General features: G+C 46.5%; 1 protein-coding gene across 4 annotated transcripts in view; it reads right to left on the bottom strand.

Moving 5' to 3' along the window:
- Positions 1 to 8074, bottom strand: part of AP1B1 (adaptor related protein complex 1 subunit beta 1) — a 39752-nt gene extending 31678 nt beyond the window's left edge. The window contains exon 1 of one of the 4 annotated variants that reach the window (XM_056528715.1): positions 7922 to 8074. The gene's annotated coding sequence lies outside the window, so the exon portion shown is untranslated. The other 3 variants (XM_056528719.1, XM_056528716.1, XM_056528718.1) reach the window with 3 other exon arrangements.
- Between the last annotated feature and the right edge of the window lie 15657 nt (positions 8075 to 23731).

Raw genomic sequence — 23731 nt, 5'->3', positions numbered from 1 at the left:
CCCCCTGCGCGGTGCGTCACGATCCTTGCCTGAAGCCTGGCTATATTCGGTTTTCCCATAGAGATATAAGTTGGAGCTCTAATGGTCGGACCCCCTGCGATCTAAAACTTATTCCCTATCCTGTCGATAGGGGATATATTTTTCTGTACTGCAAGGCATGTGACTCCTCCTTTAAAGGCGGTACTCCGCCTCTAGACATCTCTTCCCCTATCCAAAGGATAGGGTATAAAATGTCTGAGCACAGGGGTCCCGCTGCTGCACCCTGCAGTCATCACTGCACAGAGCAAACTCGCTCTGTGCATAATGACGGGCGATACAGGGGCCGGATCATCGTGATGTTACAGCTCCGCCCCCTCGTGAAGTCACGTTCTGCCCCCTCAGTACAAGTCTATGGGAGGGGGCGTGGCGGCTCCGCGCACCGAGGACAAGCAGGGCTCCGCGCACCGAGGACAAGCAGGGCTCCGCGCACCGAGGACAAGCAGGGCTCCGCGCACAGAGGACAAGCAGGGCTCCGCGCACAGAGGACAAGCAGGGCTCCGCGCACAGAGGACAAGCAGGGCTCCGCGCACAGAGGACAAGCAGGGCTCCGCGCACAGAGGACAAGCAGGGCTCCGCGCACAGAGGACAAGCAGGGCTCCGCGCACAGAGGACAAGCAGGGCTCCGCGCACAGAGGACAAGCAGGGCTCTATTCAGTGAGGCTCTGAGACTTGCTACGGGCTCACACATCAGAATGATTAACAAACCTGCAGCCTGCACAGAGCCCTGCTTGTGCTTCCGGTATTTGGACTCCTCAGAGACATACAGGCAATAACTGCAGGGATAGCACTTTTTTACCCAAAAATATACACATTTTTTAACCAATGTATATTACAAATATACATATAATGGTATTATCTACATGATAAAAATAAATAAAGGTTTAGTCTCCAGGGACGTCAAGCCTTTTTTTTACTATAACAACTTAATTTGTGGAACAGTTTCTGGGCTAAAAAACGGCTTAGACATGTTCACAAAATAAGAGTATTGCGTATGTATAAGTATAGAATCATCGAACCCGGTTTATCCATTCATACCTTCATCTATCTCCAAATATCAGACATCTGACGGACTCCATTCAAGTCAAAGGGAACCGTCAGGACCCGTTGGTGTCAGTTATGCTCCGAACCGTTCAGCTTCTTTTTATCGAACGGACCCTAAACAGGTCACGGTACAATGGCTGTCTGAACTTAGTCTTACAATGTAGATTGGGATCCCCACTAGACAGGATAATGAGGACTACAGAGCCACTGACTATATTACACATATATGGCCATTGAAAAGTTTAGCAGTTATAATGAAATTCCAATTACACTTCTGGCAACAGGCGGCAGGCACAGCTCCACCAGAGCGCAGAATATTAAAGGGTTAAAATCTTTAAACCTTGTCGATGATCTCTATGTGTAAACACTCAGAGGAAGCCATGCACAAATAGGACAGGCACAATGCACAGACGTGTTTGAAGCATGCTGCAGATTTTAAAGTCCACACAGAAGGTGAATTTCATCCTGCAGAATTTCTGCTGTGTGTAGAGGACATTTCACAGATCACATTTATTATCTGGTTCTGTAATCTTTTGAGGATTTCCAGGTGGAAAATCTGCTGAAAATCCTTAGCGTGTGCATTTACCCTGAAGCAGTGCCAGCCAGCCTCATGGCACCATAACAGTGATACAGACCTGCTACTTCTAACAAGTATTTGCAAACTCAGTTTACTGAATTCTCCAATGTCAGCAGTACAGAGCCCAAGCAGGGGCCTAGTCTGAGGCATAGGGCCTAGATATTCAGTGATGTCAAAAGCACAAGAAGGCTGAAAGAACTGATCTAACCCACCCTAGTGAATGCCTATATGCCAAAAATGAACGAGTGGCTAGACCTGTCTTACAGGTTTTCCCCCAGTTCCTCAGTTCAGTAGTGTGTCACATGATGCCAAACTCACTGGCATTGGAACAATAAATGAAGTATAGGTATCAGAGCCTGACAGACATGGGATTTATACACCACACAAACCGGCCGGTCAGCTTTCCCTGGAGCAATTTTCCAGCTTAAAATAATAACAATTATATATGCAGAGTCATGCTCCTATATATCCTCCGCCTCACTGCTAGATTGGTGGCCCCTTTACATCACTGCATGGATTACATGTCTTAACACAGGTAACAGCAATTCTATGCCTACATCTCTAGCATCCTATTTACAGCAGTGCAGTAAAGCACATCAGTACAAACAGGGATAAAAGATGAGGATTTGCCTATTTTTATATCATGATAAGCCCATATGGTGGCACAGTATGTTACAGTTACATAGTTAGTACGGTCGAAAAAAGACATACGTCCATCAAGTTCAACCAGGGAATTAAGGGGTAGGGGTGTGGCGCGATATTGGGGAAGGGATGGGATTTTATATTTCTTCATAAGCATTAATGTTATTTTGTTCCAGGAATGTATCCAATCCTGTTTTAAAGCTGTTAATTTTTACTGCTGTGACCAGTTCCTGAGGTAGAGCGTTCCATAAATTCACAGTCCTCACGGTAAAGAAGGCGTGTCGCCCCTTGAGACTAAACCTTTTCTTCTCCAGACGGAGGGAGTGCCCCCTCGTCCTTTGGGGGGGGGGGGGGGTTTAACCTGGAACAGTTTTTCTCCATATTTTTTGTATGGGCCATTAATATACTTATATACGTTTATCATATCCCCCCTTAAACGTCTCTTCTCAAGACTAAACAATTGTAACTCCTTTAATCGCTCCTCATAGCTAAGATGTTCCATGCCCCATATTAGTTTAGTCGCGCGTCTCTACACTCTTTCCAACTCCGCAGTGTCCCTTTTATGTACAGGCGACCAAAACTGAACAGCATATTCCAGGTGAGGCCGTACCAATGCTTTATAAAGGGGGAGTATTATGTCCCTGTCCCTTGAGTTCATGCCTCTTTTGATACATGACAATATCCTGCCGGCTTTGGAAGCAGCAGCCTGACATTGCATGCTATTCTGTAGTCTGTGATCTACAAGTACACCCAGATCCTTCTCTACCAGTGACTCTGCCAGTTTAATCCCCCCTAAGACATACGAAGCATGCAGGTTATTAGTACCCAGATGCATAACTTTACATTTATCCACATTGAACCTCATTTGCCAAGTGGATGCCCAGACACTTAGTCTATCCAAGTCAACTTGTAACTTATGCACATCCTCTATAGCGTGTACGTAACCTATACATGGTGGCACAATATATAGGTCATTTACACATGGTGGAAGTATTGTATTCAGAGGATGTACTGTGTGGCAGTATTGTTTGAATTCAGGGGGCACAGTGTGTGGAGATGTTTTTATAGGTACGTGTCAGGGTTATATTCAGGGAGTCCAGTATGTGGAAGGGTTATATTTCCATTATTTCATAAAATCGATAAAATGTAATAACGGGATTTGTTGTTGCCTAATTTCGTTATCGAATAATCGGCCGATTCGTTGTCCGGACACCGGCGTTCATAAGGCTGCTGAGGGCGCCGGCGGTCATAAGGCTGCTGAGGGTGGGTGGTCAAGAGCTAGGCCGCACCCTCTGTACATTAAGTCCCACCTTCCGCTGACCCACTGCTCACCAATCACTCATGCTGCTGCTCTGCTCTCCTCGCCCGCCGCCTGTGGACGCACGTCATTGTGCCTCCATTTTATGGAGGACCTCACCCGTACTACTGCCGCCAGTAGGCCAGTTTCCTGCTGTTTGATGCGCCCTGCCACTGTTACTGCCACATTGCATATTGACACACACGTGTGGTATCTGCAGAGCATTGAACCCTAGTGTCATCTACAGACACCAGGGTGCAATGCTCTGCACATACCACCATACACATAGGGGTATATGCAGAGCATTGCACCCTTGTTTCTGTAGTAAAGACACTAGGATGCAATGCTCTGCACATACCTCCATGTGTATAACAGCGTGTATGTGTTCTACATACATCAGTGTTTCCCAACCAGGGTGCCTCCAGCTGTTGCAAAACTACAACTCCCAGCATGACCGGACAGCCAACGGCTGTCCGGGCATGCTGGGAGTTGTAGTTTTGCAACAGCTGGAGGCACCCTGGTTGGGAAACACTGACCTACACACTGCTATACACATGGTAGTATGTGCAGAGCATTGCATCCTTGTATCTGTATGCTCTGCATATACCCCTATGTGTATATCGGTGTGAACTGAACACCACTTTACCCATGGGGTATGTGCAGAGCATTGCACCCTTGTGTCTGAAGTACAGACCCAAGGGTGCAATGCTCTGCACATGCCCCCATGGGTATAGCAGTGTGTATGTAGTACATAGACACTGCTATACACATGGGGGGGTGTGCAGAGCATTTGCACCCTAGTGTTTGTAGTACTACAGACATGGGTTGGGTGCAATGCTCTGCAGTCTTCACATACCCCCATGTGTATAGGAGTGCTATATAAAAAGTGTAAAGTAAAAAAAAAAAAATAATTATAATAATGTAAAATGTAAATAAACCGCTCCACCAATAAAAATTTGTCATTATTAAGGATCCTGTACAGCAACCAGCGTAAATTTGATACTGCCGCATGGGTAACTGTCTGAACTATTAAAATGTTAGTAAATCATTAATATTTTATTTTAATAGTTCAGACAGTTACCCATGCAGCAGTATCAAATTTACACTGGTTTCTGTACAGGATCCTTAATAATGATCCTGTACAGCAACCAGGAAAAAAAAAGACCAAAATTGCCGTTTGGCCACATCACATGCTAGAAATGTTTTATATGGCCATTGTACAGAATTTTTCACGCAGAATCCGCTAAAATACTTTTTTTTGGGGGCATTTTTTTCCCCCAATTATCCACTGGAAACCTTTTTTTCCATTTTTATTTTTTATATTTATTTATTTATTTGTCTAACAACTGGCGCCATAAAGTAAAACAGATTTGTAAATTACTTCTAATTAAAAATCTTAGGGGGGATATTTATCAAAGGATTTATGTGTTTTTTTCACGTAACTTTGGCGCAATACTTTGGCGCAGTGTCTTTTTGCGCCAAAGTTTGGCACATCTTCTCCACTGTCATTTTTACAACTTTCTCAAAATCACACGGTCCTGTGTGTGATTTTCACTTTAGTCAGTAATTCATCATTTGCGCCAATCGATCTTTGGCGCAAATCCCCACCCAAAAATTTTGCACATGGAAAACACACTTAGCAATGTCAGAAAATGTAAAGGCGTCAAAATACATTAAAGGGGTATTCCAGGAAAAAACTTTTTTTTTTAATACATCAACTGGCTCCAGAAAGTTAAACAGATTTGTAAATTACTTCTAGTAAAAATCTTAATCCTTTCAGTACTTATGAGCTTCTGAAGTTAAGGTTGTTCTTTTCTGTCTAAATGCTCTCTGATGACACCTGTCTCGGGAAACGCCCAGTTTAGAAGAGGTTTGCTATGGGGATTTGCTTCTAAACTGGGCGGTTCCCGAGACACGTGTCATCAGAGAGGACTTAGAAATGAACAACCTTAACTTTAGAAGCTCATAAGTAGAGATGAGCGAACTTACAGTAAATTCGATTCGTCACGAACTTCTCGGCTCGGCAGTTGATGACTTTTCCTGCGTAAATTAGTTCAGCCTTCAGGTGCTCCAGTGGGCTGGAAAAGGTGGATACATTCCTAGGAAAGAGTCTCCTAGGAATGTATCCACCTTTTCCAGCCCACCGGAGCACCGGAAAGCTGAACTAATTTATGCAGGATAAGTCAATAACTGCAGAGCCAAGAAGTTCGTGACTAATCGAATTTACTGTAAATTCGCTCATCTCTACTCATAAGTACTGAAAGATTAAGATGTTTTAATAGAAGTAATTTACAAATCTGTTTAATTTTCTGGAGCCAGTTGATATATATAAAAAAAAGTTTTTTCCTGGATAACCCCTTTAAAACATTTTTTTTTTAGAAAGCAGCGACGCCTCCAGGGCTGCTCAATACTATCCTGCGACATAGTTGTCTCTGAGGAACCTTCACCCTCCATTGAGCCAGCATTGGACATGGCTACACAGGTTCAGGAAAGGTAAGCACTAGAGCAGTGTCCGGGCATGCTGGGAATTGTAGTTTTGCAACATCTGGAGGTCCGCAGGTTGAAGACCACTGCACTAAAGTAACAAAAAAAATAAAAAATAAAAAAAAAACTACCCAAGTTGAAAATAAAATCCATTTCACATGGTGGCTATAAACCCCATAAAAGAAAATTACTCACGTCACTTGCTGATATACTGCAGGAGGGACTCCGAAATGGCTGCTCTACAGGGTAAAATACGCTGTGGTGGTAAATTCTGTGTAAAAGGCGCTGTGAACAACTGATTTCAACATTTGAGCCAAAATTACTAACAACTTGCACCAAATGATAAATTTGGTGCATGTCCACGGAAACCAAAGTGAAAAAAAAAAGGGTAAAAAGAAACTTTCAACAGGCAAAATTGATAAATACCCCCTTAATCCTTCCAGTACTTATCAGCTGCTGTATGTTCCAGAGGAAGTTCTTTTCTTTTTTAATTTTCTTTCTGTCTGACACCTGTCCATCTCAGGAACTGTCCAGAGTAGGAGCAAATCCCCATAACAAACCTCTCCTGCTCTGGACAGTTCCTAAAATGGACAGAGATGTCAGCAGAGAGCACTGTGGCCAGAAAGACAAAAATTCTAAAAGAAAAGAATTTCCTCTGTAGTATACAGCAGCTGATAAGTACTGGAAGGAATACGAATCTGTTTAACTTTCTGTCGCCAGTTGATTTAAAAAATGTATGTTTTCCAGTGGAGTACCCCTTTAATCATTGAAATTACCTGTTGTAAGATTACCTTAACACTGTGGCTAGCTGTTTGTGAACTGGTATTTCCTGTTTGACTTTGCTTTTTTTTTACTACAAATCCCACAATTCCATCTTCCTCCCTCTCACACGTCAGCCACCTCACCCATTGAAACAAATGAGCTGCATTCATTCAAAAGACCTGTGGTTTTCAATCAGGGTGCCTACAGCTGTTGCATTAGTTGCAGATTGATCTCTCTCCCACCAAGCGATTGCTCCACCCATTGAAGCAGACAGGCTCCCTGTCATCAACTGACTAGTGAGTCAGGTCTTGGCCGCATTGCAAGCTGGGAAAAATCTGAGACAACAGTCATTTTGTATGCTGGTAAAAAAAAATTATTGGGGTGAAAATCAAAGACGAATTGTGAGAAAACCGTCACACACAGGTACAGACACTATATTATGAACTACACTAACTTTACAGCCCCTGTAGCATAGTCAAATAAAAAAAATGCCTGGAATACCCCTTTAAATTTTGCTGCAACATCTGAGCCTGGGTCTCAGGATCCTCTAAATTGAAAGACATATCCTGACACCAGACACATCTTCAGGTGTACATTCATATGGTCTTCATAGAGAGATGAGTAGATATTATTAGAAGTACACTACACACAGGTGTATGTGACAAGTAGAGAACCTGTAGTTATAAATCAGTCTCCCACCTGTCTGTACATTCATACCTATCCCAAGAAGTGCTGCAGAGACTTTATAACTGAATACTATATCTTAATGTATTTACAACAGGACCTATAGATTCATCAGATTATAGATTTACATTGCACCACAACTCTCAGAACGGCTCGGCCTCTATCCCAGCATAGCTACAGGTTGTGCTGACTGCAGCGCCCCGGAGCTCACCCCTGTCTATAGGAGGGTGGATGTCACCGGGAATGAATGGGGCCAGGCCGCCCATAACGCCCGTACTGAGCTGCCATTACCCTCACCCTCCGGAAGCTGTAATCACACCCCAGTCACCAGCTGTTCGACCACTTCCGGCCCCGCCGCCGTGCTGGAGGAACAAGGAGGGTGCGGGGAGTCTGACCTGTCTGAAGGACGCGGGGACCGGTCCTGGGCTGCTTCGATGTCAGACGTATGCGGATCTTCCCCCTCCTCCCGGCAGAGCACCGCAAAGATGGCTGTCACCTGCTGCCGGAAGTGACGACAGGAGACACGTCCGGTATCCACGTCTAGGAGCTGCAGTTTCTATAGCAACCTGGAAACTAAGGAAGAGTAAGATGAACGGAGTGCCAGGCTCCCAGTATTATAACAGTGTGTGGGTATATATTACTGTGGAGGTAGATGTGGGGTGGTCAGGAAGGTTACTTCACCCGAGGCAACATAAACCATTATTGCCATGCTTGGGACATGACTGAAGCACAGCACAATGTCTGTCAACACCCTATTTGTATGGGGCACATCCCTAACGTATAACTTTTTATATAATGTTGATAATGCCATTATATTGTAATGAGGGCAGATGGCATTAACCCCATGTATTCGTGACGCCAGGGGATGGTTTTACCTCTACACCACCCGAAGGCATACCGCTGGATCCTGGGCTAGGCACGGGGGCAAATAATGACTCCGACGCCAAGTTACGAAACAACGGGAGCTTTACTGAGTAAGACAGATGTAACAGTCTATACAGCTCGGCTAGACCCAAGGAGGTGACCAGTGACTTCAGAGATCACAGGGCTCGCTGGGTCTTATGGTGGACTTTTACAATTTGATGCAGGACCACGCTGACTTGAGACAGATTGACTTGAACTGACTTGACTGAGACTGACTATGACAGACTTCACCCCGTTTGTAGCTTAACAGGTTTTGACTTTCACCTCTGGGGTAGTGGACTTGTGGATTTGTGGCTGTGTGGTAGACTTTGGACTTTTTTTTTTTTTTTTAAATCAGGTAGTTTTTATTAAGTTTTTTTAAACACAGTTTAACAAGAACATACATTCCCCAACGACCCCCCTCCCCCCCCCCACACATAACCATTCCGTCTCAGCCCCTCCCCACCAAAGCCCTTCAACCCTCATTGTACATAAGTCATAAACCAGCTCCATCAAATCCACATCAATAGCATAGTTGAATAAAAAAGAACAAAGTAAAAAAAAAAAGGAGGATATAAAGACTGCTCTTCTATTTACTAGGATGGTTCCACTGTGACGGCAGTCCATGAGGGTGCCAAACTCCCGCACTCTATCAAACTTGATGATCAAACTCTGCGCCTCTTCAGGGGTGGCTCTCCCTCTCGGGGGTGGTCTAGCATCCTGATGTACAGGGTCTCAAGGGTTTTTGTGTTCTGTTGTTGTGGCATCAATTTGGGCCCATACTCCTTTCTCCTTTGTGCCCGCATCTCCTCCACTAATGCAGCCATATGGACCTCTTGCTTAGCCTTCTTGGACTGGGCTGTCAGAACTGGGGGATGGGCTTTCCCTGGTAGGGGTAGAAGATATTCTCTCATGTATCGGATGAGTATCGGCTCATTGCCAAATAGCCACCGGGGCAGCGGTGGTGACCGGAGGCGTGCTTTGGGATTCCAGACTTGTGGGAGAGGCTCTGGACTGGGGGTAGATGGAGAGGTACTCAATTCCAATTTCTCCGTATGGATCTCCACCCAGGATCCCCAGGTCGGTTGGGGTGGGGACAGTTGTTGGCCACTCTCCGTCATCATCGGGCAGCAGGACTTTTAGGCAGGCATCTTCGGCCCCAATGGAGATCCTCTGCAGCCCGTCTGTCAACTCCTGAAGCATCTGCACCTTGACCGCTGCAATTTTTAGGTCGCTGGGCGCCATCTTAGGACTGTCAGACCTCGTGCTTGCTTGCTCATCTGCCATGTTGCTCTCTCTGCAAACTTCCGGCAAACTTAAGAGGTCTAGCTCCTGTTTTTTTATAGTGGACTTCTGGAAGATGTCATTAACCCCTTGTGTTCCTGACACCAAGGCATGGTTTATCCTCTACACCACCCAAAGGTATACCGCTGGATCGTGGGCTAGGCACGGGGGCAAATAATGACTCTGACGCAAAGTTACACAACAACGGCAGCTTTACCGAGTCAGACAGATTTAACAGTCTATACAGCTTGGATAGGCCCAAGGTGGTGTCCAGTGACTTCAGAGACTACAGGGCTCGCTGGGACTTATGGTGGACTTCGACATTTTGATGCAGGGCCACGCTGACTTGAGACAGATTGACTTGGACTGACTTGACTGAGACTGACTGACAGACTTTACCCCGTTTGTAGCTTAACAGGTTTTGACTTTCACCTGTGAGGTACAGGACTTGTGGATTTGTGGCTGTGTGGTAGACTTTGGACTTTGGGGAATGGAGTCTGCCTGACAGGGCAGCAAGGATACAGGGGCACAACTCCTGTACTGGGCCACCGCATACTCCCCCTCTTTACAAGTTTATTTGTATGTGGATTTGTTGATTCGTGCGGTAGACTTTGGGCCTTCTTAGGACACCAGACACTCTCTCAGGACTTGACCTCACTGTAGCTCAGCAAAGACTCAAAGAGAGAGAGGAAGCTCCACCCAGGGCTTATATAGGGGAGACTGTGGAGGGGTCCCATAGGTCACCCTGTAGGTCACATGGTCACTGGTACCTTCCCTGGTTACAATCACCTGACAATAATACTTAAAGGAAAACTGTCAGATATTTTCTTCCGCACTATCCACAGGTACTGATGGATAGTGCGGGAGACGCTGATTAAAACGAGCCATACCTTACCTGGATCCGTCTGGCTGTTCTCCCGCAATTGTAGTTTTATTCTATGTGTATATCTTGCTGTAATTGGCACGGGTGGGGCTTCTGCAGGTTAACTGGCACTGAAGTCAGTGCAGCTTATGAATATTCATCCCCCCTCCCTCCAGCTCTCCCTCTCTTCGCCGCTCCTAACTGAAGGGAGGGGGGATGAATATTCATAAGCGGCGCTGACGTCAGCTGCAGAACCCCCGTCCGTGCCAGTTACAGCAATACACATAGAATAAAACTACAATTGTGGGCGAACGGCCGGGCGGATCCGGGCAAGGTAGGGCTATTAGAATCAGCGTCTCCCGCACTATCCACCAGTACCTGTGGATAGTGCGGGAGAAAATATCTGACAGTTTTCCTTTAAAGGCATACATCAATATATGGAAAAAATAGGAAAAAGGCCAGCAAGTGGAAGCATAAAAAACTTGACTTTATTTAGGAATTCTCCATTAAAAAACCTTCAGGTGGCAGTCAAACATGGGCATGTAAAAAAATACAAAAATAGCACATATAGAAAGGGTCCCAAGCAGTAGCTGACGCGTTTCCGATCTATCGATCCTTACTCCTAGCTTGCTAGTACTCAAATGAGGCATCCTTATATATGCAAGGATGTATTCCCTAATCCACACAGGAAAGGGAGGGACAGGTTCATATCACATGTGCAAATTATTAAAACCAAGAGTGGGTGGGACCCATGCAAAAATATATATGATTGAGACCAAAAAGATAGAAAAAATATATAAACATGTATAAAAATACTAATAGTGTAATATTAAATCTGTTTTGCTGTTTAAACCATTTGGCTGGGTACTGTTCAAAAGGTAAATCCATACTGTTTCTCTGTTGTGGAGGGATTGAATGTGATCTCCTCCTCTTTTGCTATGTTTGACTTTTTCAATACCCGAGAAATGGAAAGAAGTCATGCCTGAATTGTGGCATAACAAAAAATGTTTGGACACATTAGAAATGCCTGAAGCCAAAGGGCCAGCTGCATGCCTGATGTGTTCCTGCATGCGTTTTTTCAATGATCTTTTTGTGGAACCCACATATACTAAATTACATATAGTGCACATCACCTTGTAAACAACAAAGTTGCTGTCACAATTGATGAAATCATTTATAGTATGGTTTTTGCCATCGATTGTCCCCTCCACTTTATAGCATTTTTCGGCAAAAGGGCAGACCACACAGCGTGTGTGGCCACATTTATGAAATCCCTGTGAGGGACATTTATCAATGTTTGCTTATGTATTCTTTTTTGTAGTAATTTTTTCCTTACTTTTTTCTTGCTTATGTGTGACTTATTTATCAACTGGTTTCAGCCTGTTGATAATTTTCTTTCACGTAAGCAATTTTTCCTTTTTTACTTTGGTAGTAGCTTTTTCTGCTCCATGTTTGAGCTGGAGTAAGTTTAGTAAATTTTTAACCCTGTTGCGACTTTTTTTGCGCAGTTGCGACTGTCGCAGTTAATAAATACCTGACTACCCGTAGTCCATTTTAAAATTATTACTACGTAGTTAATTTTTGGAAAACTTGCTTTTCTCGCTTTCCAGTCAAAATGTCACACGAAAAATCGCGTAGTCGCAGTTGCGACAATTATAGTAAAGAAAACCTGACTAAACCCGTTGATAAATGTCCATATTTGTACTTAGCCAGTGTGTATGGGGGCTTGCGGTATCTACCATACTGGGGACGAGGAGGTTAGACAGCGTGGGTGCACATCTTGCTGAGAATCTGATCCCCGGCTTAATTATTTCACCTACCACAGGGTCTGTGGATAGTAGGGGTAGATGTTTTGTAATGATACGTTTGATGTCATTATACTCTAGACTGAAGGTTGTAACAAAGGTCGGGCAGTAATCCGCAGCAGGATTTTTTCTCTTACCGACTAGAAGATCTTTACGATCCATACGATCTACCCGTGATCGGGCCTTCTTTAACATCCAGCCGGGATAGCCGCGCGCTGTCAAGCGTGTGCATACCTGATCAGCTTCCCTCAGGTATGCATCTGCTGAAAAGCTGTTCCGTTTTACTCGGATCAGCTCCCCAACAGGTATGGCAGATATAGGCCCACATTTATCATTGCAGTGCAAGTGAAGCATTTTTTTAAACCTTTTTTTTGTGTGCTGATAATGTGTAGGAGCACCAAATTTATTAAAAGGCAAAAGAGCTTTGATAAATTTTGTGTAGGTCCACATTTTTTTAAATTTCTGTCTACACATACACCAAAAAGCTACACCATGTCTGGGCTGGTGTAGTTTTAGAGACTTTTCAGTGGCTTTGCGCCTTTTTTTGCTCCTTTTTACAAAAAGGGGCAATGATAAATCCCTTCCATATCATGTCTATTGCCAAAATCAGTGGATTGCAACTCAAAATCAGTGGATTGCAACTCAAAATCAGCAGAAATGTGTAAACAAAAAGGGGCAAAAAAAGGCGCAAAAAAACCCTGCTTGCGCCTTTTTTGCCCCTTTTTTAGACACAAAAAACAGTCTAAAGACAATGATAAATGTGGGTCATAGTGCTTTTTGAATGACAGGAATTTGCTCTGAGAATAGTATTGCCTGTGACTTTTTTTTCGGTATGGATCAACTTAAAGGGTAGCTCCCACCATCACTTTTTTTTTTTTTGTCCCTGCCTATTACCCATCTATCCCTAACCCCTCCCTATTAAAAATGCTTTTTTGTCTGCCTGGTAGTGTGCTCACTACCAGGCAGACTTCCCCAGCAGGCACCACATCACTGATACCTGCTGGGGCCGGCACTTCCGCCAGTAGTTCACCTATACAGGGTGCCTCCAGCTGTTTCCCCACTGCAACTCCCAGCTTACTGTAGGCATACTGTATAGGTGAACACCGGGGCACATACCGCTCCCCGCTGCACAACCGGCAACTTCCCCCCCCCCCCCCGGCCCCGTCGCGCCGCTCAACTCACTCCCCCTCCCCCTTAGTTCACCCAGAGTACCCCATCCCCGCCGCGTAGCCCGCAACCCCCCCCCCCCGGCCCCGCCGCTCCGCTCAACCAACTTCCCCTCCCCACCCCCCTTAGTTCATCTATTCAGTGTCCCTCCAGGCTTCCCCACTACAACTCCCAGGGCATGCTAGGAGTTGCAGTTGGGAAACTGGAGGCATACTGTATAGGTGAACAGTATACATAATACTTGAACATATACATAATACAGTGAACATAATACTTTACCTTGTCCCCGAGCCTGCGCGCGTCCTCTTCCTTTAAAGCGCTCTGATTGACAAGCGGGAGCGAGCACAGCAGTGATTGAATTTCGACTCGTTGCCAGGCTTCAACGAGTCGGAATTCATTAGTGACGTCACTGCTGAATGCATTCGGCCACTAGGAGGGCGACCCCTAGTGGCCAAATTTAAAAGTGATTTTAAACTGTTTTAAAATCACTTTTTTTAATTAAACTATATTAGAGATATGTTGTAGTACTTAAGTACTACAACATATTAATTTTTTGTTTTCATGACAGTGCCCATTTAAATTTTTCCAGTTGTAATATTACCTCGCAAGGTTATTTCTAAAAAAGGGGTTTCATATTTAGACCAAGCATGCGTAAATTTTAGATTAAACTGACTGAAGTTTAAGTAATCCATAAATGCTTTTACAGATGAACAATGAGATGACCATACTATGATGATGTTATCCACATACCTCCCATACCATGAGAGGCATGTGGAAAACTTATTAGAATCAGAAAAAATAAATTGTTCCTCCCACCAGAAAACAACGAGGTTGGCTAAAGCAGGTGAAGATTTTGCGCCCATTAAAGCACCTGTGCGCTGTAAATAAAAATTACTCCCAAACATAAAATAATTGTGTTTTAACACAAAGTCCACCACCTCAATAATAAAGTGCTTTAAATCCAAAGAATATTTAGGAAATCTGTTCAAAATATCAGAAATAGCTACTAATGCTAGGTCTTGTGGAATGCTGGAATAGAGCGGCTCTATGTCGCAAGTGAGCCATGACAAAGAGTCGCTCCATGTGAATTCATCCATAATGTTAAGGAGGTGTTTAGTGTCCTTGATATAGCTTGGACATCGCACTGCCAAGGGTTGGAGAACTGAATCCAACCACTCGCATAGATGCTCATTCAAGGAACCGATGCCTGCCACGATCGGACGCATCGGCGGCGGGAATTGGTCCTTGTGCATCTTTGGAGTGAAAAATGGGCAGAATGGGAGCAGGCACAAATATGTAATCAACTTCTTTTTGGGTTAATATAGATCTTGCTTTTCTTTCCTTCAATAACATTTCAAGGTCCTTTTTGAAGGTTTCAGTCGGGTCCCCACGTAATTTAACGTATGTAGTATCGTCTGAAAGTAATTCTTCATTCAGTTTTATGTATAGTCCAGTATCCATACAGACCACCGACCCGCCTTTATCGGCAGATCGTATTGTTAGATCTAGGGATCGACCGATTATCGGTATGGCCGATATTATCTGGCGATAATCACGATTTTGGGCGTTATTGGTATCGGCAATTACCTTGCCGATAAGCTGATAATGCACCGCACCGCGACCGCCACCCCCCCGACCCACCGCATCGCACCCCCGACGTTCCTGTAGTGTCCGGGGGCGTTCCGGGTGAAGAGTGAACCGATCCGGGCTGTCCTTCTTCTCCGGCGGTCATCTTCTCCACTCCGGGCAGGCTCCGGCCTAGTACACTGCATAGACGCCATGACGTCAGGTGCGTCGCTGCGCACGGGCGTCACTGCGCAGCGGCGTCTATGCAGCGTACTAGGCCGGAGCCTGCCCGGAGTGGAGAAGATGACCGCCGGAGAAGAAGGACAGCCCGGACCGGTTCACTCTTCACCCGGAACGCCCCCGGACACTACAGGAACGATGGATGGCCCGGACCACCCTGACAGGTAGGGGGAGAGAAGCGGGTGTCGGCGGCGGCCTATGGCCCCGCAAAAGCCACTGCAGATCATTGATTTAAAGCGCCCGCTTTAAATCAATGATCTGCAGCGGTGTCGCAGGGGGTTAAATAGCCGATAACTTATACCGGAATATCGGTATAAGTTATCGGCTATCGGCCCTAACCTGCACCGATTATCGGTATCGGCCCTAAAAAAACGATATCGGTCGATCCCTAGTTAGATCCTTATTCTTTTTTAATTTCTGTACCGCTGCAGTTTCCTTTTTAGTCAGGTTAGAGTGAATGGAGCTGGACAACACGTTAGCTTGTAATGTGACTAAATCCTTCATGATAAGGTCTTGAAATCTGTCAAAAATTGGGGGTCTGGTTTGGACAGGATAAAAATCCAGATTTTTGGTAGCAAAATTTTGAGAGACGTTAATTTCGTCACAGGTAGGTATTGCACCATTTTCAAGGAGACACAGATCTCTAAAAGCAGTTTGCTCTGTCAATGTATGCATTAATGGTAGATTGACATCTCTGGAGACATCAGGTAAGTCCGGTGTTTCATGATCTTTTTCAACAAAGAAATGTTTTTTTACAGTCAAAGTTCTGACGAATTTATTTACATTCAAGATGGTCTTATATACGTCAAAGTGATGTGTGGGGGAGAAACTAAGGCCTGTTTGTAGCACTGATATTTCATCTTCTGTGATGTTATAGGAAGAAATATTAATTGTTTTATTATATCTTCTAGTTTTTTTTATTTTCTCCTTAAGTTTTTTGTCGAAATCCTCAAACTGGGCTGTGTTCGCATAAGGTTGAAGTTTTTCCTGAGTGGATTTGATGCCATTTTTCACTTCAGTGAGTTGTACCTCCTCAAATTCCACTATAAGATCGATGAGCTTCAAAGAACTATCCGTTAGTATGAAATTCCATCTGGTTTGAAAATCTTCATTGAAGATAGCAGTAGGGATTTTTTTTTAAATGTAGGCCTCGTGGTACAAGATGTTTTTCTAGATATGTTTTTAAAGCTGTGATATCCCACCACAGTTTGGTCTCTTTTATTTGCAATTTTTCTAAGCTGTGCATTAAACAGTTGATATTTATGTCCGATTTTACACTGTCTCCATTAAACAAGTCTTTTGCTGCATGTATGCGTTCTGTGCAATCATCTATGTCTCTAAGTGCTTGTGTAGACATGGTTAAATCATGTGTTGTTGCCTCCTGTGACGACATATTGTAGAAATACAAAAAAGCTTCACCCAGGGAGCGCGAAGTGCAGAGGTGAGCACAAATGAAACAAAAAATAGAAAAAATCTCAGCTCACCTGGGACTTTCGCGGCTACCTCCAGACATCAGGAAAAAATAGGAAAAAGGATAGCAAGTGGAAGCATACAACAATATATGTACATTACACTAACATCTAACATAGGAACTTAAGATGATACATAAGACACAAGTACGGGGGGGGGGTGAAGGTCAGGGGTCACGGAATGTCTGCCTGAAAGGGCAGCAAGGGTACAGGGGTGCTCCTTGCTTGCCAATCATCCTGCTGTGTGAGCCGGAAGTGTATCATAGAGCCTCAATGCATAGAGCCTTGCTTGTCCTCAGGGCACAGAGCCCTGCTTGTCCTCACTGCACAGAGCCCTGCTTGTCCTCACTGCACAGAGCGCTGTTCGTCCTCACTGCACAGAGCCCTACTTGTCCTGAGTGCACAGAGCCCTGCTTGTCCTCACTGCACAGAGCCCTGCTTGTCCTTAGTGCACAGATCCCTGCTTGTCTTCAGTGCACAGAGCTCTGCTTGTCCTCAGTGTACAGAGCCCTGCTTGTCCTCAGTGTACAGAGCCCTGCTTGTCCTCAGTGTACAGTGCTCTGCTTGTCCTCAGTGTACAGAGCCCTGCTTGTCATCAGTGTACAGAGCCCTGCTTGTCTTCAGTGCTCAGAACCTTGCTTGTCCTCAGTGTACAGAGCCCTGCTTGTCCTCACTGCACAGAGACCTGCTTGTCCACCCAAACTTCCTATCTTTGGACTCCTCATAGAGACACACAGACAATAGCTGTAGGGACAAAAATATACAAATTTTTTAACCAATGTACAGGGTAGGTTATTTATATGGATACACCTTAATAAAATGGGAATGGTTGGTGATATTAACTTCCTGTTTGTGGCACATTAGTAAATGTGAGGGGAGAAACTTTTGAAGATGGGTGGTGACCATGGCGGCCATTTTGAAGTTGGCCATTTTGAATCAAACATTTGTTTTTTCAATAGGAAGAGGGTCATGTGACACATCAAACTTATTGGGAATTTCACAAGAAAAACAATGATGTGCTTGGCTTTAACGTAACTTTATTCTTTCATTTACAAGTTTTTGACCACTTATAAAATGTGTTCAATGTTGTTACGCCGAGCGCTCCGGGTCCCCGCTCCTCCCCGGAGCGCTCGCTACACTCTCCTCACTGCAGCGCTCCGGTCAGATCCACTGACCCGGGGCGCTGCGATACCCCCTCCAGCCGGGATGCGATTCGCGATGCGGGTGGCGCCCGCTCGCGATGCGCACCCCGGCTCCCGTACCTGACTCGCTCTCCGTCGGTCCTGTCCCGGCGCGCGCGGCCCCGCTCCCTAGGGCGCGCGCGCGCCGGGTCTTTGCGATTTAAAGGGCCACTGCGCCGCTGATTGGCGCAGTGGTTCCAATTAGTGTGTTCACCTGTGCACTTCCCTATATCACCTCACTTCCCCTGCACTTCCTTGCCGGATCTTGTTGCCATCGTGCCAGTGAAAGCGTTTCCTTGTGTGTTCCTAGCCTGTGTTCCAGACCTCCTGCCGTTGCCCCTGACTACGATCCTTGCTGCCTGCCCCGACCTTCTGCTACGTCCGACCTTGCTTCTGTCTACTCCCTTGTACCGCGCCTATCTTCAGCAGTCAGAGAGGTTGAGCCGTTGCTAGTGGATACGACCTGGTCACTACCGCCGCAGCAAGACCATCCCGCTTTGCGGCGGGCTCTGGTGAAAACCAGTAGTGACTTAGAACCGATCCACTAGCACGGTCCACGCCAATCCCTCTCTGGCACAGAGGATCCACTACCTGCCAGCCGGCATCGTGACAGTAGATCCGGCCATGGATCCCGCTGAAGTTCCTCTGCCAGTTGTCGCTGACCTCACCACGGTGGTCGCCCAGCAGTCACAACAGATAGCGCAACAAGGCCAACAGCTGTCTCAACTGACCGTCATGCTACAGCAGCTACTACCACAGCTTCAGCAATCATCTCCTCCGCCAGCTCCTGCACCTCCTCCGCAGCGAGTGGCCGCTTCTGGTCTACGACTATCCTTGCCGGATAAATTTGATGGGGACTCTAAGTTTTGCCGTGGCTTTCTTTCCCAATGTTCCCTGCACTTGGAGATGATGTCGGACCAGTTTCCTACTGAAAGGTCTAAGGTGGCTTTCGTAGTCAGCCTTCTGTCTGGAAAAGCCCTGTCTTGGGCCACACCGCTCTGGGACCGCAATGACCCCGTCACTGCCTCTGTACACTCCTTCTTCTCGGAAATTCGAAGTGTCTTTGAGGAACCTGCCCGAGCCTCTTCTGCTGAGACTGCCCTGTTGAACCTGGTCCAGGGTAATTCTTCCGTTGGCGAGTATGCCGTACAATTCCGTACTCTTGCTTCAGAATTATCCTGGAATAATGAGGCCCTCTGCGCGACCTTTAAAAAAGGCCTATCCAGCAACATTAAAGATGTTCTGGCCGCACGAGAAATTCCTGCTAACCTACATGAACTCATTCACCTAGCCACTCGCATTGACATGCGTTTTTCCGAAAGGCGTCAGGAGCTCCGCCAGGATATGGACTCTGTTCGCACGAGGCGTTTTTTCTCCCCGGCTCCTCTCTCCTCTGGTCCCCTGCAATCTGTTCCTGTGCCTCCCGCCGTGGAGGCTATGCAGGTCGACCGGTCTCGCCTGACACCTCAAGAGAGGACACGACGCCGCATGGAGAATCTCTGCCTGTACTGTGCCAGTACCGAACACTTCCTGAAGGATTGTCCTATCCGTCCTCCCCGCCTGGAAAGACGTACGCTGACTCCGCACAAAGGTGAGACAGTCCTTGATGTCTACTCTGCTTCTCCACGTCTTACTGTGCCTGTGCGGATATCTGCCTCTGCCTTCTCCTTCTCTACTATGGCCTTCTTGGATTCCGGATCTGCAGGAAATTTTATTTTGGCCTCTCTCGTCAACAGGTTTAACATCCCGGTGACCAGTCTCGCCAGACCCCTCTACATCAATTGTGTAAACAATGAAAGATTGGACTGTACCATACGTTTCCGCACGGAGCCCCTTCTAATGTGCATCGGATCTCATCACGAGAAGATTGAACTTTTGGTTCTCCCCAATTGCACTTCCGAAATTCTCCTTGGACTTCCCTGGCTTCAACTTCATTCTCCAACCCTGGATTGGTCCACTGGGGAGATCAAGAGTTGGGGGCCCTCTTGTTCCAAGGACTGCCTAAAACCGGTTCCCAGTAACCCTTGCCGTGACTCTGTGGTTCCTCCTGTAACCGGTCTCCCTAAGGCCTATATGGACTTTGCGGATGTTTTTTGCAAAAAACAAGCTTAGACTCTACCTCCTCACAGGCCTTATGATTGTCCTATTGACCTCCTCCCGGGCACTACTCCACCCCGGGGCAGAATTTATCCTCTGTCCGCCCCAGAGACTCTTGCCATGTCTGAATACGTCCAGGAAAATTTAAAAAAAGGGCTTTATCCGTAAATCCTCCTCTCCTGCCGGAGCCGGATTTTTCTTTGTGTCCAAAAAAGATGGCTCTCTACGTCCTTGCATTGACTACCGCGGTCTTAATAAAATCACGGTAAAGAACCGCTACCCCCTACCCCTCATCTCTGAACTCTTTGATCGCCTCCAAGGTGCCCACATCTTTACCAAACTGGACTTAAGAGGTGCTTATAATCTCATCCGCATCAGAGAGGGGGATGAATGGAAAACGGCATTTAACACTAGAGATGGACACTTTGAGTATCTGGTTATGCCCTTTGGCCTGTGCAACGCCCCTGCCGTCTTCCAAGACTTTGTTAATGAAATTTTTCGTGATCTCTTATACTCCTGTGTTGTTGTATATCTGGACGATATCCTGATTTTTTCTGCCAATCTAGAAGAACACCGCCAGCATGTCCGTATGGTTCTTCAGAGACTTCGTGACAATCAACTTTATGCCAAGATAGAGAAATGTCTGTTTGAATGCCAATCTCTTCCTTTCCTAGGATACTTGGTCTCTGGCCAGGGACTACAAATGGATCCAGACAAACTCTCTGCCGTCTTAGATTGGCCACGCCCCTCCGGACTCCGTGCTATCCAACGTTTTTTGGGGTTCGCCAATTATTACAGGCAATTTATTCCACATTTTTCTACCGTTGTGGCTCCTATCGTGGCTTTAACCAAAAAAAATGCCGATCCCAAGTCTTGGCCTCCTCAAGCGGAAGACGCCTTTAAACGGCTCAAGTCTGCCTTTTCTTCGGCTCCTGTGCTCTCCAGACCTGACCCATCTAAACCCTTCCTATTGGAGGTTGATGCCTCCTCAGTGGGAGCTGGAGCTGTCCTTCTACAAAAAAATTCTTCCGGGCATGCTGTTACTTGTGGTTTTTTTTCTAGGACCTTCTCTCCGGCGGAGAGGAACTACTCCATCGGGGATCGAGAGCTTCTAGCCATTAAATTAGCACTTGAGGAATGGAGGCATCTGCTGGAGGGATCAAGATTTCCAGTTATTATTTACACCGATCACAAGAACCACTCCTACCTCCAGTCTGCCCAACGGCTGAATCCTCGCCAGGCCAGGTGGTCTCTGTTCTTTGCCCGATTTAATTTTGAAATTCACTTTCGGCCTGCCGATAAGAACATTAGGGCCGATGCTCTTTCTCGTTCCTCGGATGCTTCGGAAATTGAACTCTCTCCGCAACACATCATTCCTCCTGACTGCCTGATTTCCACTTCTCCAGCCTCCATCAGGCAAACTCCTCCAGGAAAGACCTTCGTTTCTCCACGCCAACGCCTCGGAATCCTCAAATGGGGTCACTCCTCCCATCTCGCAGGTCATGCAGGCATCAAGAAATCTGTGCAACTCATCTCTCGCTTCTATTGGTGGCCGACTCTGGAGACGGATGTCGTGGACTTTGTGCGAGCCTGCACTATCTGTGCCCGGGATAAGACTCCTCGCCAGAAGCCCGCTGGTTTTCTTCATCCTCTGCCTGTCCCCGAACAGCCTTGGTCTCTGATTGGTATGGATTTTATTACTGACTTACCCCCTTCCCGTGGCAACACTGTTATTTGGGTGGTCGTTGATCGATTCTCCAAAATGGCACATTTCATCCCTCTTCCTGGTCTTCCTTCAGCGCCTCAGTTGGCTAAACAATTTTTTGTACACATTTTTCGTCTTCACGGGTTGCCTACGCAGATCGTCTCGGATAGAGGCGTCCAATTCGTGTCTAAATTCTGGAGGGCTCTCTGTAAACAACTCAAGATTAAATTAAACTTTTCTTCTGCATATCATCCTCAATCCAATGGACAAGTAGAAAGAATTAACCAGGTCCTGGGTGATTATTTACGACATTTTGTTTCCTCCCGCCAGGATGACTGGGCAGATCTTCTACCATGGGCCGAATTCTCGTATAACTTCAGAGTCTCTGAATCTTCCTCCAAATCCCCATTTTTCGTGGTGTACGGCCGTCACCCTCTTCCCCCCCCTCCCTACCCCCTTGCCCTCTGGTCTGCCCGCTGTGGATGAAATTTCTCGTGATCTTTCCATCATATGGAGAGAGACCCAAAATTCTCTCTTACAGGCTTCATCACGCATGAAGAAGTTCGCGGATAAGAAAAGAAGAGCTCCTCCCATTTTTTCTCCTGGAGACAAGGTATGGCTCTCCGCTAAATATGTCCGCTTCCGTGTCCCTAGCTACAAGTTGGGACCACGCTATCTTGGTCCTTTCAAAATTTTGTGCCAGATTAATCCTGTCTCTTACAAACTTCTTCTTCCTCCTTCTCTTCGTATTCCTAATGCCTTTCACGTTTCTCTTCTTAAGCCACTTATCATCAACCGTTTCTCTCCCAAATTTGTTTCCCCCACTCCTGTTTCCGGCTCCTCGGACATCTTCTCCGTCAAAGAGATTCTGGCATCCAAAAAGGTCAGAGGGAAAAAATTTTTTTTAGTTGATTGGGAGGGTTGTGGTCCAGAAGAGAGATCCTGGGAACCTGAGGACAATATCCTAGACAAAAGTCTGCTCCTCAGGTTCTCAGGCTCTAAGAAGAGGGGGAGACCCAAGTGGGGGGGTACTGTTACGCCGAGCGCTCCGGGTCCCCGCTCCTCCCCGAAGCGCTCGCTACACTCTCCTCACTGCAGCGCTCCGGTCAGATCCACTGACCCGGGGCGCTGCGATACCGCCTCCAGCCGGGATGCGATTCGCGATGCGGGTGGCGCCCGCTCGCGATGCGCACCCCGGCTCCCGTACCTGACTCGCTCTCCGTCGGTCCTGTCCCGGCGCGCGCGGCCCCGCTCCCTAGGGCGCGCGCGCGCCGGGTCTTTGCGATTTAAAGGGCCACTGCGCCGCTGATTGGCGCAGTGGTTCCAATTAGTGTGTTCACCTGTGCACTTCCCTATATCACCTCACTTCCCCTGCACTTCCTTGCCGGATCTTGTTGCCATCGTGCCAGTGAAAGCGTTTCCTTGTGTGTTCCTAGCCTGTGTTCCAGACCTCCTGCCGTTGCCCCTGACTACGATCCTTGCTGCCTGCCCCGACCTTCTGCTACGTCCGACCTTGCTTCTGTCTACTCCCTTGTACCGCGCCTATCTTCAGCAGTCAGAGAGGTTGAGCCGTTGCTAGTGGATACGACCTGGTCACTACCGCCGCAGCAAGACCATCCCGCTTTGCGGCGGGCTCTGGTGAAAACCAGTAGTGACTTAGAACCGATCCACTAGCACGGTCCACGCCAATCCCTCTCTGGCACAGAGGATCCACTACCTGCCAGCCGGCATCGTGACAAATGTGCTGCCCATTGTGTTGGATTGTCAATGCAACCCTCTTCTCCCACTCTTCACACACTGATAGAAAAACCGCAAAAGAAATACTAGCACAGGCTTCCAGTATCCATAGTTTCAGGTGCTGCACATCTCGTATCTTCACAGCATAGACAATTGCCTTCAGATGACCCCAAAGATAAAAGTCTAAGG

The sequence above is a fragment of the Hyla sarda genome, chromosome 1 (genome assembly GCF_029499605.1).
Source record: "Hyla sarda isolate aHylSar1 chromosome 1, aHylSar1.hap1, whole genome shotgun sequence".
Classification (NCBI taxonomy): Eukaryota; Metazoa; Chordata; class Amphibia; order Anura; family Hylidae; genus Hyla; species Hyla sarda.
Note: the sequence above shows the minus strand (reverse complement) of the source record. Positions and strands in the feature narration are given on the sequence as shown.